Source organism: Cricetulus griseus, chromosome 7 (assembly GCF_003668045.3).
Source record: "Cricetulus griseus strain 17A/GY chromosome 7, alternate assembly CriGri-PICRH-1.0, whole genome shotgun sequence".
In the NCBI taxonomy this organism is placed as follows: domain Eukaryota; kingdom Metazoa; phylum Chordata; class Mammalia; order Rodentia; family Cricetidae; genus Cricetulus; species Cricetulus griseus.
The window spans coordinates 13,049,935-13,067,847 of record NC_048600.1 but is presented as its reverse complement, the minus strand read 5'-3'; positions in this window follow the sequence as shown (position 1 = coordinate 13,067,847).

The window sequence follows — 17,913 nt, the reverse complement described above, 5'->3', positions numbered from 1 at the left end:
AATGAACAACAGAATTAGGTACTTGTTAGGGGATTCAGGGCTCTATGCAGAGCTGAAGAAGTTCAGAAATGTGTTAGAATGGAGTAAGGCGGGGTGGTGCATGCCTGTAATCCCTTCACGTGAGAGGGTGCATAGGAGATTGTGAATTGGAGGCTCCATTGCAAGAGCTCTTTCTCTCTCTGTCCCAGAGAATTATCCAGAGACAAATGGCCTACAACTTGCCTCCAAATAGCTGGCACTCTTTGGAGAAAGCAAACATCTGAGAGGACAGAAACAACTAGAGAGTAAGCAGCGATGATGCTGAAATGTTGATGGGAGGTTGACCATTGGATTGAAGAAGATAGAAGCAAATGATCCCTTAGATCATTTGCTGGATCAAAACCAAGAGTATTTAGGGTGGGAGACAGTTGGATACTGAACACATTCAAAGTCTAATATATTAAAAAATGGAACTCATGCTGGGCGTTGGTGGCGCACGACTTTAATCCCAGCACTTGGGAGGCAGAGGCAGGTGGATCTCTGTGAGTTCGAGGCCTGGTCTCCAGAGCGAGTGCCAGGATAGGCTCCAAAGCTACATAGAGAAACCCTGTCTCGAAAAACAAACAAACAAACAAACAAACAAACAAAAAAACGGAACTCACGACTATTCTTCCAGGTCAGCTAGCTATTAATTTCACAACTTAGGTGGTACTGGGTTTAGGCAGGCTAGCTTGGGTCTTGGATATGTTAAAGAGCCTGTAAGGGAGTTTGAACCAGGTAGGGGATGAAAGTACCAACCCAGTTCCAGATATGGGCTCAACAAACACAGCAAAATGCTCAGTATCCCATCTAAACTCAAGGTGGGGTTTATACACACAGATTAGATCCTAGTGTCGTGAGGACAGGCATTGCATATAGAATCTAGATGGTGTAAAACATTCTCTTCAGGCTGGAGAGATGGCTTAAAGGTTAAGAGCACTGATTGCTCTTCCAGAGGTCCTGAGTTCAATTCCCAGCAACCACACCATGGTTCACAACCATCTATAATGAGATCTGGTGCCTTCTTCTGGAGTGCAGGCATACATGCAGACAGAACACTGTACATAATAAATATATAAATCTTTAAAAATTTCCTTCATGGGAGAGGGAAGAGCTGGTTCTCTTTTTAGTTGGTGACTGGGGGCTACAGAGCAGAGAGAAAGACACAGAAAGATGAGATCTGGTTTATAGGGTTCCCAAACTCCAGAAGGATGGGTTATATTGAAGATAAACAGACAGAAGATATTCTCACAGCTAAAGCTGGAAGAATTGAGCAACAAAATGGATAAGGCAGTACTGAGTTATAACACAAAGTACAAAAGAAATAACGCACACATCCATACCAATAACTATAAATGAACAAACAGAATGTGGTGAGGGGGAGACAAATCTTTCTTACTCGAGAATTTCAAATAACGTGTGTTGTGTTATAGCATTTCTCCAGGAGATGGGACTTAATCATCCCAGGCCCCCATACCTCCAATAGGAGTTAGATTTATAGATTTGCCACTTCCAGAAGCAAAATATGAACAAAGATAATAACCTCAAATAGAGAAATGTGGTATGTACTACCCTACAAAGTAATTGAGACTAGTGTTGCAAGTTGATAACATGCCTCTTTGGGTAGGCTGGAATAAGAAGGGCGTGCCACTACTGTGTATTCTCCACCCACCCCCCCACCCCCCCGCCACACACACAGTTTCAGTCTAAGCATAAAGAGAACATCATAGAGACCATCCCTACCATCTGGCATAGTGGTAGAGATTTGCGAAACACTCAGGACTCTGGGTTTGGTCTCCAATAGCGTGGTACTATGGATTGGATCATGATCATTGGTGGGAAAATGTGAGATCCAAATGAAGGCTGGTCTAGTTAATTGTAAATGTGCCAGTGTTTTCGCTTTATTTTTTGAGATAGGGTTTATGTAGCTCAAACTGGCTTTGGATTTGCAGTGTAGCCAAGGTTAGCACTGGATTCTGGATCCACATTGCAGGTTTGTCTCACGATCTTGACAAGTGTACTGAAGTTGTATAAGATGTTTAGAGTGAGGCTGGGGACTGGCAGTGGTGGCGCATGCTAACTTTAAGCCCAGCACTCAGGAAGCAGAGGCAGACAGATCTCTGTGAGCTCCAGGCTAGATTGGTCCTCAGAGTAAGTTCCAGGACAACCAGAGCTGTTACACAGAGAAACCCTGTCTCAAAAAACCACACACACACACACACACACACACACACACACACACACACACACACACACACACAACAGGCCGGGTGTTGGTGGCACACGCCTTTAATCCCAGCACTCGGGAGGCAGAGGCAGGCGGATCTCTGTGAGTTCGAGGCCAGCCTGGTCTCCAGAGCGAGTGCCAGGATAGGCTCCAAAGCTACACAGAGAAACCCTGTCTCGAAAAGACAAAAAACAAAAACAAAAACAAAACAACAACAACAACAAAAAAGAGTGGGGTTAAGGAAATGGCTCAGTGGTTAAGATCACTGGCTGCTCTTTCAGAAGACCTGGGTTGAGTCCCAGCAACCAAATGGTGAAACTGTAACTCAAGTTCCAAGGGGATCTGATGCCCTCTTCTGAGTCTCTTGGTCACACATGTGATCATAGACATATATACATGCAAAATATCCATACACATAAAATAAATTTAAAAAGATGTCAAGGATAGAGGAGAAAGGGTAAGTGGGTTTACTATACTATTATTACAGCTTTTGTGATTACTCCAAAATAAAAAGTGTATTAAAGTAGCTAGGATTCCTGCTGGGATAGGATGGCACATGCCTTTAATCCCAGTACTCAGGATGCAGTGGCAGGCAGATTCCTGAGTTCAAAGCCAGTCTGGTCTACAGAGTGAGTTCCAGGATGGCCAGGGCTATGCAGAGAAACCTTGTCTTGAAAAAGAACAAAACAAAAGCAGATTATAATAGTATGTCATGTGTGGGAAGGGCTAAATGAATTTAAATATTCTAAGGGCCCTGCATTATGCATGAGAAAAATGTTTGATTGATTTAACACTCTGATCAGTGTGCATAGAGCATTATGAAAGATACACAGGGCTAGTGAGATGACTCACAGGTAACCATACTTGCTGCCAAGCCTGGTGACCCGAGTTTGACTCTCAGAAGTAGAGAGCACAGGGATGGAGAGCTGGCTCTGTGGTAAAGAGCACTTGTTGTTCTTGCAGAGGACCCAGGTTCAGTTCCTAGCACCCACAAGGCAGTTCACAACCATCTCTAACTCCAGTTCCAGGGAATCTTATGCCCTCTGCTGACGTCCTTGGGCACCAGGCACACATGTGGTTCACATACATACATGCAGGCAAAAACACTTGTACACATAAAAAGAACTAAATCTAAAAAAAATACATTTGAAAAGAAGAAGAAGAGAGCTGACTTTATCAAGTTGTCCCCTGACCTCCATATGTAGGCCACAGTGCAAGTCCACACACAAACACACACATACACACACACACACACACACACACACACACACACACACACACACACACCATGTACACATACACTAAACAAAAACATAATAAACAAATGTAATTTATAAAAAGGCATTCACTAGGTGTAGCTTAACAGCAGGATGATTGGCCAGCATGTGTGAGGCCCTGGGTTGGGAACTCCCAGCACTGGGGGAAAGGTACTTACTAGCGGGATATATACGATTACTATGCTGCTATCTATTCCTTTAGCACAGCTACTTAGCTTAGACACTACAACATGAGAGCAGCCATAGACACTATGCAAGTGAACCAGATGGAAGATAGAGACTATGTTTATATCCCTTGTTCATTATGTCTTCTTTTTGAGCACCTGTAGACTGCTTTAATTATTTTAACTTTTCTGTTTAATGCCGAGGATTAAACTCAGCCGCATGCATGCTGGGGATCTGTTGTACCAATGAGCTGTTTACATCCCCAGCATGGTGGCTAAATATTTAAGACACAAAGAATATCTTTTCCATACACAATAGGCTACTTGATCAAGAAAAGAAATTTGTTTTGGCTCTGAGTTGAAGCAGTGTTGAGAGGTCATATCTGGTGACAGACTCTTTGCTGGTAGGGTCCAGATGTGGGACAGGGAGCACATGTGTGTATGTATGTCCATTTTCCTCTCTTCCCCTTCTAAGGCTACCAGTCTTCCACCATGGGGGCGCTGTATGCATAATTTTATGCTTATTTGCCCCGATAGCCCTACTTTTAACCACCATAGTTGAAGTCAGGCTAGTGGTGCTCACACGCCCTCTCACATGTGTGGTGGTGGCAGTGGCATCAAGAAGTTCAAGGCCCGACCTAGGCCCTCTGCGTGTGTGTGACAGTTGTGTGTCTTGGTCTGTTTGTAAGGATCCTAACAGTGAGATCAGGACTTGTCCCTGGCACTTAGCTGGTTTTTTGGGAACCTGTTCCCCATGCTGGATTACCTCACCCAGCCTTTATGCAGGGGGAGGAGCTTGGTCCTTCCTCAACTTGATGGGCCATGTTTTGTTCAAGCCCATGGGAGGCCTGCACCTTTCTGAATGGAGACAGGAGGAGAAGTGGATGGGGAGGGGTAGATAGGACTGGGGGGAGGGAGTGGGAAGGGAGGGGAGGAGAGGAGGGAGGAGAAACTGTGGCCGGTATGTAAAATAAATGACAATAATGTTAATTAAGTAAAAATTAAAAAAGAAGTTCAAGGCCAGCTTTGACCTCATAGTGAAGTTGAGGCCTGATTGGGCTGAGACTCTGTATCAAAAATATTATAGTTAATGATAAACAACTATTTATGTAGTTGAATTAAGTTCCTACCTGCCTAATGCCTCATCATGGGCATGAAATTTCACCCATGAACCCTTAAGGGACACACTGACATCATAATCTAAAGGTCCTTGTCAGAGCTGGAGGTAGCACAATGGTGAGGAACGTATACTGCTCTTGCACAGACTCGAATTCAGAGACTCAGGAAGCAGAGGCAGGCAGATCTCTGTGAGTTTGAGGCCAGTCTGGCCTACAGAGGGAGTCCCAGAACAGCCAGAACTGTTTCACAGAGAAACCCTGTCTCAAAAAAAAACAAAAAACAAAACAAAAAAAAAACCAACCACTACCACAGCTAAAAAAAACAACAAAATACTCCAAACTCACATAATTTAAAATAGTAATAAAAACAAATCTTTAAAGGTCCTGTTGAACTGCACATAAATGTTTTAAGAATCCAAAGGTTATCTCATTCCTAATTCTTCCGAGACTCCAGGCTGGTATACAGCTAGCATCTGCCACATAACATGCTCTGTGTACAAGTCAGAGTTCTTTAGAATTAAAATCCTTGTAGAAATTGCACAGTGTGGGGCTGGAGAGATTGCTCAGTGGTTAGCAGCACTGACTAATCTTCCAGAGGATCCAGGTTCAATTCCCAGCACCCACATGGCAGCTCACAACTGTCTGTAATTCCACGTCCAGGGTATCTGTCACCCATGGCAATAATGCACATAAAATAAAAATAAGTTTAAAAAAGAAATTGCATGATGCTTCATAAAGCACACACACCATATTTAACTATTCTTTTTTAGTGGGCTTCCCAAGAATATTAATTGCACTGCCCCTATAGACAGAAAACCCTGTGGGGAAAAGACCTTGTCTGACTTCTAAAATGGTGCCTGCTAGTCAGTAGTTCATTAATGTTCCTATATTTTAAAAAAGAATTCTTTATCACATGAATTGATCACGTCAATATTGTTCACACTGTATTGACTCTAGAGAAGACAGAGTAATGATACAGTGACTATTTTAAATGTGGCATTGAGGCCATAGACCCTCTCAGGACACTACTCTGTGATGTGTGTAGGAAATATGGAGACCTGTGAACTTAGAAAACCAATTTCAACTCTCCCAACTCTCTCAGATTCCACTTGATTCTGTGTTCTAACCTGCAGTTTGAAATTTATGGCCATAGACCCAGTTCAAAATGACAATGACCAGCCCCAAAGAAAATGGGAGTCAGGACAAGCTATTTTGGCAGACCTTTGAAACTCTGACTCGTCACTCCTTCCTTAATGACAAGTTTGTTTAGCTGGACCCTAGAAGATTCATAGATGGATTCTTCCCTGCACTTTGGATATCAGAGCTCTGAGATACAAGGTCAGTCACAGGGAAGGGCAGCAGCTGGTACCTCAGTGTGCACACTGACTGGCTTTACCTGTCAGTGCCTATTGTGATGTCATGGAATCTCAGTGTGGAGACAGAAACTGTAGATGAGAGGGGCATGGGCTTGAGAAATGGCGCTAATGTGGGGGCTGGGTGTCCCACTGCAGCCGGCATATCTCAGCGTTATGGTACTTAGTTTCTTGGTTTGTGGCATATGGGTATTGTTTTCTAGGTATCAGAGCCATACACAAGTGGCAGCCAAGACAGAGGTATGTCATAACCTCTCTCTCTTGAAACTCACTCTCTCTATGCTGAAGCCCTATAGGTTTGTCTGAATACCTATCCTCTGGGCCATAGGGGGACTAAATGGAGGGCAGAGTGGGGGGGTTGAGACAGTGCAGATAGACAGCTCCCCCCTGCTTTTTTCTTTTCTTTCTTTCTTCCTTTCTTTTTCCTTTCTTTCTTTCTTTCTTTCTTTCTTTCTTTTCTTTCTTTCTTTCTTTCTTTCTTTCTTTTTTTCCAGACAAGGTTTCTCTGTGTAGCCCTGGCTCTCCTGATTCTGTAGATAGGCTGGCCTTGAACTCAGAGACCAACCTGCCTCTGCCTCCCAAGTGCTGTGATTAAAGGCGTGAGCCACCACTGCCTGGCTTGTCTTTCTCTTAATTCACTTCAAGAAGCCTTAGGCTGGGCATGGTGGTGCATACCTTTAATCCCAACACTTGGGAGGGAAAGGCAGGAGGATCTCTCTGAGTTCAAGGCCAGCCTGGTCTATTCAGAGAGACTACACAGAGAGACTACCGAAAAAGGAGGAGGAGGAAGAGGAGGAGAAGGAGGAGGAGGAGGAAGAGGAGGAGAAGGAGGAGGAGGAGGAAGAGGAGGAGGAGGAGGAGCAGAGATGTAGTAGTGGTAGCTTTATCTACTATTTATTTATTACAAATAGACACTGAGGAAGAATGTACTAGATATTGATAGATATTGAGGACATGCTGTCTAGGAGCTCCAACTGAAGTGAATACATTGATACGACATAACTTTGGGGGAAAAGAACGGGAGGAGTGGTGTGGGTATTGCCCTCACATGGATGAGAGTCAGACCATAGTGAGTTTGTTTTATAAAGAAAGATTTATAATCATATGACAAGACAAAGAAAGTCTTAGGAAGTGAATTGCAAGTGGAACTTTGTCGGGGCATCTTTATCTCCAGCGGGAGAGGAACTGAGCACACGGTGCATGTGTTTAACATTAGTAGGTTAGGCCTCTTCTAAGTTTTCAATTCTGTGAGCAGACCATGAGCCACTGGATCCCCACAGCCCTGCCATCTTGCCCAGACTTGGCTTGCCATGCCTACCTCTTCTATTTTAGTCATTCCAGTGAGTGTGTGGTATCGAATTGTGGTTTCATGTTCATTCCCCGCCCCCGATAACTAATAACACTGAGCAATGTCTCAGGCTTATTAGCCATTTTAAAATTCTCTTTTGTAAACGGCTTATTGAAATCATTTGTGCATTATTGTGTGTGTTAGTGAGGATCAAATTTGGAACACTGCTCACGCTAGGCAAAACACTACCACTGAGCTATATCTCTGGTCCATTTTCCTTGATTCTTTTTTCTTTTAGGTTTTTGTTTTGTTTTGTTTTCCTTTTTTTTTTTTTTTTTTTTTTGAGACAGTTTGTCTGTGTAATCCTGGCTGTCCTGGAACTCTATCTGTAGACTAGGCTGGCCTTTAACTCATAGAAATCTGCCTGTCTCTGCCTCCCAAGTAGTGGGGGATAAAGGCGTGTGCCACCACTGGCTGACTTTCCTTGATGTTTATTAAGGAGAATTTTAGGCAAATCAGAGGCACACAGGATTGGTAAACGAGCCTAGTGTGAACAAGGCCCAGCGTTCAATCCTCAGTATGAGGGAAAAAAATGTGGTCTGATGAAACTTCATAGACCTGTCACTTGGCTTCAACCCTTGATACACCATTTTGAAGCAAATCATAGAAAATTTCATGATAAATGTTTTAGTATGAATATTTTTGAGATTCTGCCCCACTCTGCAAAGAAAAAAGGAAACAAAAAACAGATTAGTCACAATGTCATTATTACACCTAAAAATGTAACAATAAAATTTGAATAATTCCTTAATACCTCAAATACCCACCAGCATTTAAATTCCAATAGTCACACAATGACATAAATTATTTAGCCCAACTCAATATTAAATGTTGGAATTGAACAGCATGTTTATTTAACCTACAGTCTCTCTCTCTCTCTTTTTTATTAGTTTCACTTATGCATTGGATAAAAGGGTCTTTCCTCTAGATTTCTCAGTCAGCATTTTGCTGATTAGGACCTCTGCTGTGTAGCCATGCACATATGGGCAACACTAATCGGACTTAGTGGGTTATCAAAAAAAAAAAAAAAAAAAGAAAAAGAAAAAAGAAAAGCAAACTTGAAGTTGGGAGTTGGGTATATTATGGGGTACATGAGGGAAGTTGGAATGAGGAAGGGTGGGTGTGATTATATTTTATTGTATACATGTATAAAATATTTTTAAATTAGGAAAATTATAATACCCACTCCCTGTTGTGATGTGACACATTTTGCTGCCTCTTGTACTTCCTGTTAAGTGAGTTTGGATTTATCCAAAACTCACATAGAAATGCATTTGCCAGCCAGGCGTTGGTGGCACACGCCTTTAATCCCAGCACTCAGGAGGCAGAGGCAGGTGGATCTCTGTAAGTTTGAGGTCAGCCTGGTCTCCAGAGCAAGTGCCAGGATAGGCTCCAAAGCTACACAGAGAAACCCTGTCTCGAAAAACCAAAAAAAAAAAAAAAAAAAAAAAAAAAAAAAAAAAAAAAAAAAACATAAAAAAAAAAAAAATGTGACCTTCAAGCAGGATTAATGCCGTTTTTTTCTAGACTGGGTAAAGTCTCACAGGCATGACTTCTCACTCTCTGAGGACTGGGCTAGCTGCACCCACTTGCTTTCTGCTTCCACTCGAGTTGAAGCTGTGTGAAGACCTCATGCGAAGCTAAAGACATGCTAACACTAGGCCCTTAGATGGCTGGAACCATGAAACCAACTAACCCTTCCTTCACAAATGAGCTGATCACAAGTATGCTATTTCAGTAACTCAACAGGAACCAGAACCAGGAGCAAGTTGGGGCTAAGATTTATCAGAATTTGTTTTCTGCCAGGGAGAGGGGACATATTTCACAGGTAATGATAATTATCAGGAGGCAAATAATGACATTTGGTATGGCATTTTATTTTTACCTATCTATCATCTATATCATCTATTTACTTATTTTTAGTGCTAGGGATCAAATCCAGGGTCTCACATGCTAGACAAGCAGTTCTCTTCCTTCCTTCCTTCCTTCCTTCCTTCCTTCCTTCCTTCCTTCCTTCCATCTTTCCTTCCTTCCTTCCTTCCTTCCTTCTTTCTTTCTTTCCTTCCATCCTTCCTTTCTTTCTTATTCTTCTTTTTGTTTTTTGAGACAGGGTTTCTCCGTGTAGCCTTGGTTGTCCTGGAACTCACTTTGTAGACCTGGCTGGCCTTGAACTCACAGAGATTCATTTACCTCTGCCTCCCCCGCCTGCTGGGATTAAAGATGTGTGCCACCACTGCCCCTTGTAAATACCATTTTATAAATAATGCCAAAACCTGAAAATACAATTCATATTGACTTGCTTAGAGGGCCCTCTAAGTTTATCACTTTGACTCTAATCTCCTGTAGAAATGTTCTCTAAATCATGTCATGTGTAAATAACAGTTTTATTATTTCTTTTCCAATCTTTATGTCTTTGTTCTCCTTGCCTTCATTTATGGTTATGACTTCTGGTACAATATTCAGTAGCAATGTATTGTGGGCATCTGTCTCTTTTATTAAGTCAAGGAAATTTTTCAATAATTCTCCAGTTATGTATAATGTTTTCTGTAGTTCTTCAAATATTCTATACCAAATCAAGGAAGTTTTATCAAGAATTGGTGTTAATTTTAAAAATCTTCTAAAATTTAAAATTTAATCCCTTTATACTGGATGCCAAATATTAAGCATATTTCCTGCCTCTATTTAGATGGTCATGTATTTTTTCTTGTTGCATGAGAATGTAAGATAATAAATCAAATGTGATTTCCTAGGATACCTATAACACATTTGCAATGTTGGTCCCAATACTTTAATTAGATTTATTAGATTCAGTTTGCTGATAATTCGTTTGAGATTTATGAATTTATGCATAATATATTGGCTGGTCAGGTCTTAATTAGATTTTAGAATGATAGTTGTTCCAGCTTCCTCAATTAAAAATAGAAGCAAATCTGCATTTCCATCTCATTAATGTAACAGATGCCCTCAACATTCATAGAGTTATAAAGGTTTTGGAGTTCTGTACTAACAATTTTGAACAAAGACCAGATAGCTTTTTATCACACACACACACACACACACACACACACACACACACACACACACACAACACTCCAAAGGAAGAGGCTAAGGTTAAGAAATTGGCTTTAACAGCTCCTCTGGAATTCATAGACAAATTTGGGTAAGAGTTAATGTCATTGTCCTGAGTCCAAAATGTGCAGGACAAGACAGGCTAGTGAAGTGGGTATACTTTTGTGTGCTTCAGTCTTGTGGAAGGAGTTGTTCCTCTTCAGGGAGTTCTGAGTTCTTCTCTTAAAGCCTTCAGCTGATTGGGTGATGCCCACACTCAGTATGGAAAGCAATCTGCTTTAAAGTGTACCCATTTTAAATGTTAATCATATGTAAAATTTCTGTCAAAGAAATGTTCTAGACTAATATATGACCAAACAACTGGGCTCCATAGTCTAGCCAAGTTAATATAAAATTAACCATTACACTCTGTTCTCTTGCTTAGATTTATTATTATCATTTTAAAAAGTGTGTGTGTACAAAATTGTGTTTTGTGTAATTGTGAGTGTGAACATGAGCACAGGTGCCAGCAGAAGCCAGAGGGGCTGGATCCCCCTGGAGCTGAGTTACAGGTGATTATGAGCCATCTGACATGGATGCCAGGAGTCAAACTTGGGTGCTCTGCAAGAGCAGTGTGTGCTGTTAGCCACTCAACCATCTCCCCAAGTGTTGTAATTTTAAAAAGTGGCACCAGAGAGAAAGACAGCATTTGACAGAGCTCATGTAGAGGTTTTTTGTTTTTGTTTTTGTTTTTTAAATTAGGGGAAAGGGAATGGGAAAGGGGGAGATCGGCCTCTGGAGGGAGGAGCAGTCGAAGAGAAAAGAAAGTCAGAGACAGAGAGACAGGCAGAGAAGCAGAGAGAGAGAAAGAAAGATGGGAGGTGGGCAGGGCCCTTTTAAAAGGGAACACAGTGCACAGTGGCTGCAGCTGAGTCGTATCCTTTCAGAACCCCAAGGGCAGGCCAGGACAGATACCTGAATACTAACACTAAGCCCAATTCTTTCTTTCCTTCTCTTTTACTTGTAAAGAGTTTCATAACTTAAATAGTTATTACATTTAGGTTTTCACTCCATTTCAGGTTCATTTTAAAATATGATATGAAGTAAAAAGGTCCAGTTTCATTCCTTTCCATGTGGCTATCAGTTGTCCCAGTACCATTTGTTGAAGATTAATCTTTTTGCATCGAATGGTCATGGTGCCTGTGTAGAGAACCAGCTGATTTTTTTTAAAGCAATCTTATTTTATATACCAATCCCAGTTCCTTTCCCTTTGTCCTCCGGCTCACTCATCTCCCCCAACCCCCCATCCACTCCTCAGAGAGGGTGAGACCTTCCATGGGGAATCAATAAAGTCTGTTTCTGATTTTTAATATTAGATTCCATTGATCCTTAGGTCTATTCTTAAACCAGTACCACAACTGTTTTAGAGTGCTATGGTTTCACAGTTTCAGTTTTTTCTTTTTATTTCTTTTATTCTTTTTTTTCTGGTTTTTCAAGATTGGGTTTCTCTGTGCAGACCAGACTGTCCTGGAACTCACTCTATAGACCAGGCTGGCCTTGAACTCGGAGATCTGCCTGCCTCTGCTTCCCAAGTGCTGGGATTAGAGGTTCATGTCACTGCTTCCCAGTTCTGTACAAAGTTTTAAAAGTAGAAAGTATGGGTCTTTCAACTGTTCTTGTTCAAGATTGTTTTGGCTCCTGAGGGACTATTGTAATTCCATAGGGATTTTTAGGATAGGCTTTTTGTTTCTGCAAAAAAGGTCATTGGAGTTTGGATAGGAACTACACAACATCCCTACAGAATCTATAGATGGCATTAGCAAAGTCATTTTAACATCACACCTTCCAGTCATGAACAAAGAATGTCTTATTTACTATTTACTTTCTATAGCAATGCTTTGTAGTTTTCTATCTCATGACATAGCCACTTCCCAAACACTATTACCTTGGGAGTTAGGATTTCAACATATCAAGTTGGGGGATAACACTGGACTCAATGTATGTTGGGAGAAGTTCCTTGGTATTTTTCTCTTTTTTTTGATTATTTTTTATTTAAATTCTTTAATTACTACTCATATTTACATACCAATCCCCCCATTCCCTTGACCTCCCATCCTCCCATGTTTCCCACCAACCCCCCAACCAACCCCCAACTCCTCCCCAGGGATAGTGAGGCCTTCCACCAGGGACCTTCAAAGTCTGTCATATTTCTAATTTGTTGACTGTCTTTAAAAAAAAACAAAACATGGGGCTGGAGAGATGGCTCAGAGGTTAAGAGCACCGACTGCTCTTCCAGAGTTCCTGAGTTCAATTCCCAGCAACCACATGGTGGCTCACAACCATCCATTATGAGATATGGTGCCCTCTTCTGGTGTGCAGATATACATGGAAGCAGAATGCTGTATACATAACAAATAAATAAAATCTTAAAAAAAAAAAGAATGAAAAAAAAAAAGACGAATGGATGTTTGGGGTTTTTTTCCTACACCACTGATACGACCATGGCAGTTCCCCACTTTATCTTATTAGTATGGTATAGTGTATTGATCATTGTGTTGTGCATTATTTAAAAATCATTTTCACTGTGTATATCTATTGTATATAGTACTGTTATATAACAATAATTTCATATGATTACTTGTTGTACATTGAGCACAGTCCCCTTTTCCTCCCCACTCTTCTCCTTCACTGTCTCCCCATTAGTTTCATTTCCTCTTCTATGCCATTTCATTTCTACTTTAATGGTATATTTACATCTGTGATTTTATGTATCTATATAAAATCTGGGAACTACAAATGAGAAAAATCATTTGATGTTGGTCTTTCTGAGGCTGGCTTAGATTACCTAATATGAGTTCCAGTTATTTCCCTTTTCCTGAAAACAATATTTGGCTTTGTTTATGATAGGGGAACCCATTGTGTACACACATTTAACATCCACTCCTCAGTTGCTGCACACATAATAAGTTTGGTTCCATAACTTATTATGAATAGTGCTGTTGTAAACCCTGAAGTGCAGATGTCTCTATCATAGTAAACATCCATACATTCTTTGAATAAACTCCAAATATTTGTATTCATCTTCATCCTGTAAGTTCTGGCCAGCCCAGTTAGGTGTACTATGCTTATGTTTGATAACAAATTTCTCCACTCTGTCTTACATTTTTGAGTAGTTTCCCTAAGTATAAGTCTAGATAGGCTGTTGATTTCTTTTAGCACATTAAAGAATTTATTCTGCTGTTTTCTGGTGCCCAATATTTCTTACAACACACCAGCTCCTTGAAGACCTTACTAGTCATGTGGATATGATAACTCTTTAATTCGGGGGCAAGTATTAAGATCTTTCTCTCACGTTCTCAGCATTTTTGGATGTACTTAATTCAGCTGTTTTTTGGCTTCTGTTGTCCAAACAGCACTTGCATACCAATGCTTCTCAATTCTCCCAGGTTGCTAGTTATTAAATCAAAGGACACACTGCTTCAAAGCAGGTTTTAGGGATGCAGAGATCTGTCAGTCAGTAAAACATTTGCTTTGCAAGCTTGAATTATATAAGGTCTGTGTTCAGTGGCACACACTTGCAATCCCAGCACTGGGGTTGGGGGTAGAGACAGTCATTTTCTTGGGGCTCCCTGCCCAGACAGCTTAGACTTCTTGGCAAGCTCCAGGCCAATGAGAGACCTCGTCTCAAAAATCAAGGTGATGGCAACTGAGGAATGACACTTGAGGTTGACTTCTGGCCTTCCACCTGCACATACCACATAAGCAGGCACACCTCTGCACACTTGTGTACCCACGTGAACATGTACATGCATGCACATACATGACAACAAAGTATAGGTGGAGTTTCCAGCCAGGTCCTGCAGCCATTTCACCCCAAATAAATGCCCAAAGACTTATATTAATTCATAAACTATTGGCTGATGGCTAGGGCTTATAACTGGCTAGCTCTGTCTTAACTATTAACCCATAACTACTAATCTATGTATTTCTATATGGCTTTATCTTACCAGAGAATGTCTGGTGCATCCTATCTTCCCAGTGTTTACATGGTGTCTCCTCGTGGCGCCTCTCTGCCCCTTTGCCCCCCTCTTCAGCATTCTCCCCATCTCCTAGCCCAGCCTATCTTCCTGCCTCCCCTGGCCAATCAGTGTTTTATTCATCAACCAATCAGAGAAACATATATACAGAAGAACATCTTCTTCTGTATATCATCAAAGCAGTCTTTAGATTCTTGTAAAACTGAGCAGGAAGTACTGAGTTTCTATGTCCTTCAGTGTTATTAATCTTCAAGTAAAGTTTTGCTACATTCTTGCGGCCCTTGTCTTTTGGGGGTCTTATTACCACATCTCCTATGTTTCTTGGCTCTGTTTTACCTCTCCATGCCGCATCATAGATATCTTCTTCAGATTTTCCATCACATGGAAATTTTAAATTGAATAGGAGATATTTTTTAGTCATTTCACTGGGATTAAAGGTGTTCTCTACCCAAGTTCAGATGTTTTGTTTTGAGATGGGATTTCATTCTGTAGCTCAGGCTAGCTGGGAACTTACTGGATATCCTGAGATGGCCTCAAACTCAGGGTAACCCTTTTATATTTGCCTTCAGAGTGGAGGATTTACAGGAACGAGTCACCATAATCTGGATTTATAGTAATTTTTAAATATTTATTTATTTTCTATTTTATGTGGATTGGTGTTTTGCCTGCATATATGTCTGTGTGAGGCTATCAGATCTTGAAGTTACAGTTGTTAGCTGCCATGTGGGTGCTGAGGATTAAACCCAGCTCCTCTTAACCACTGAGTCATCTCTCCAGCCCATTTCTAGTGGTTTTGGAGCCTAGGAATTTACTCAAAGCATTTCATTTGCTTTCAATGATGGGACCATCAATCCAAACACACTTTAGAATTCATGGTTTGGAGGTTTTTTTGCTTTTTCTTTCTTTCTTTCTTTTTTTGATTTTTAAGACAGGGTTTCTCTGTGTAACAGCTCTGGCTGTTCTGGAACTCTGCCAGGCTGGCCTTGAACTCACTTGAGATCTGCCTTTCTCTGCCTCCCAAGTGTTGGAATTAAAGGCGTGCACCACCAACGCCTGGCTTAAAGGTGTTTTGAGGACCCCTTAGATGATGTGAACTCGACACTGTCTCCTGCATCCTAAAAGGCAAACTTGCAGGCATGTCTGTGAGGGAGTTTATAGACTGTGCTACTTGAGGTGGGAAGGTCCACTCTAACGTGGACAGCATGGTGTCATGGGCTTTGGTCTTAACTGAATAAAAGTAAGGAAGTGAGTTGAACGCTGCCACTATCTCTTCCTGACTGTGGCTGGAGTGTGACCAGCTAATGCCTGCCTGCCCCACCATGAAGGTCTGCACCGCAAGACTGTGAGCCAAAATAAAGTTCCTTCCTTGGTCTGCTTTTGGCCCAGCAATAGAAGTAACTAATGTAAACTGTGAAGTACACAATCAGCTTGCTGTTCAAGGTTTCCCGGGACTCTCCTTCAGTCCTTCACTCCCTTTGCAGTGTGAAGCCAAATTTGCTAGTTGTTCCCAGGGTCTGGGACTAAGTGGTAAATTTGTCATTTAGAGATTCTAAATGAGCACATGGGGGTGTCTTCTGCTGGATTAAAACTGTTATTAATTGGCAAGGTTGTGGTCAAGAGCACTTGCTGCTCTTGTAGAGGTCCCAGTTTGGTTCCCAGAATCCACATGGTATGTCACAACTATCTGTAATTCTGTAGTTCCAGGGGATCTGACATCATCTTCTAGACTCAGAGAGCACCAGGCATGCATGTGGTTCACATACACACATACAAGTAAACACTCATACACATAAAAATAAGTGTTATTAGCAAATGCATATTTATGAAACATAATGTTTCCCTTTATGCCTTGCATAGTAATAAAATCAAGCTAGTTAATATATTTTCACTTCAGATTTTTTTCATGTGTATGATAAGAAATTTAAGATCTATTCTTTTAGCAATTGTGGATTTTAAAAAACCATAATTCTTTAATTAGTTCATTGTCCAAGGTAGTAAGGATAGTTTTATATATTTATTTTCTCTGTTCCAGTCTTTCACTTTTGAATTCTTTAAAATTCACGTTACTAATTGGGTAGTGGTGGTGCATGTCTTTAATCCCAGCACTCAGGAGGCAGAGGCAGTCAGATCTCTGAAACTGAGACCAGCCTGGTCTACAGAGTGAGTTCCAGGACGGCCAGGACTGCACAGAGAACTATCTCAAAAAACAAACAAACAACAAAAAATTCACATTATTTTTCACATTTGATTTTTTAAATTAAGACTTGCTTTCATTTTGTGCATATGAGATTTTTGCCTACATGAGTGCATGTTCACCACATGTTGCTTGGTGCTTCCAGGGGTTATAAGAGACATCAGATCCCCAAAACTGGAGTTACAGTTATAAGCTACCATGTGGGTGCTGGGAGTTGAACCTGGGTCCTCTCCAAGAACAGCCAGTGCTCTTCACAGTTGAGCCATCTCTCCAGCACCCCCACATTTGATTTCTCAACCCACTTAGAATCCATCTCTGAGTCCACTGTTGAGAAATGACCCACTTTTATTTTTCTCATTATTGCCACTTAGTTTCTTTCCTGTGGCTGTGACAGAATGCCGGAACAAAAGTGACTTCATGGGAGAAGGGTTCATTTCAGCTCACAGTCACCCAAGGCTATTGTCCATTGTGGAAGTCACAGTCGCGGCAGCTTAGGGTAGCAAGTCACATTGCATCTGCAGAGCCTAAGTCCAAACTGCAGCTAACTTCTCTTTCCTCACGGGCATGGTCTAGGAGCCCAGTCAGAGAATGGCGCCAACCCCAGGTACGTTATCAAGACAGTCCCCCACGGGCATGCTCAGAGAGGCACGTCTCCACAATTCTAGATTTTGTTAAGTTGACAACACTTATCACAGCTACCGAATCATTTTCTTGTCTCTATGTGGAGCTCTCTTCAATTAAGCTGCCACATGTAAGTGAATTTATTTCAGAGATGGGTTTTGGGTGTTTCTGTTTGTTTTGAGACAGGTCTCTCCATGTAGCTAGCCCCTGGCTGTCTTGGAGCACACTATTTAGATCAGGCTGGCCTCAAACGCTGGCCTTCTGTTTCTGCCTTCTGATTATTTCAGAACTTTCTTGTTTGTTTGTTTAAATCCCACCTGCCTGCTCCTGTGCTTATGAATTAACTGGTCTTAATTTTTCGTCCAGCAAGTTGCTCCCTTATTTTTATTTTGGCAATCAGCAGACCTTTATATTGCCACATAAGTGTTAGAGTTCACAAGTATTGAAACATTCCAAGAGATACATGGATTAAGAATGCCTTAAATTAA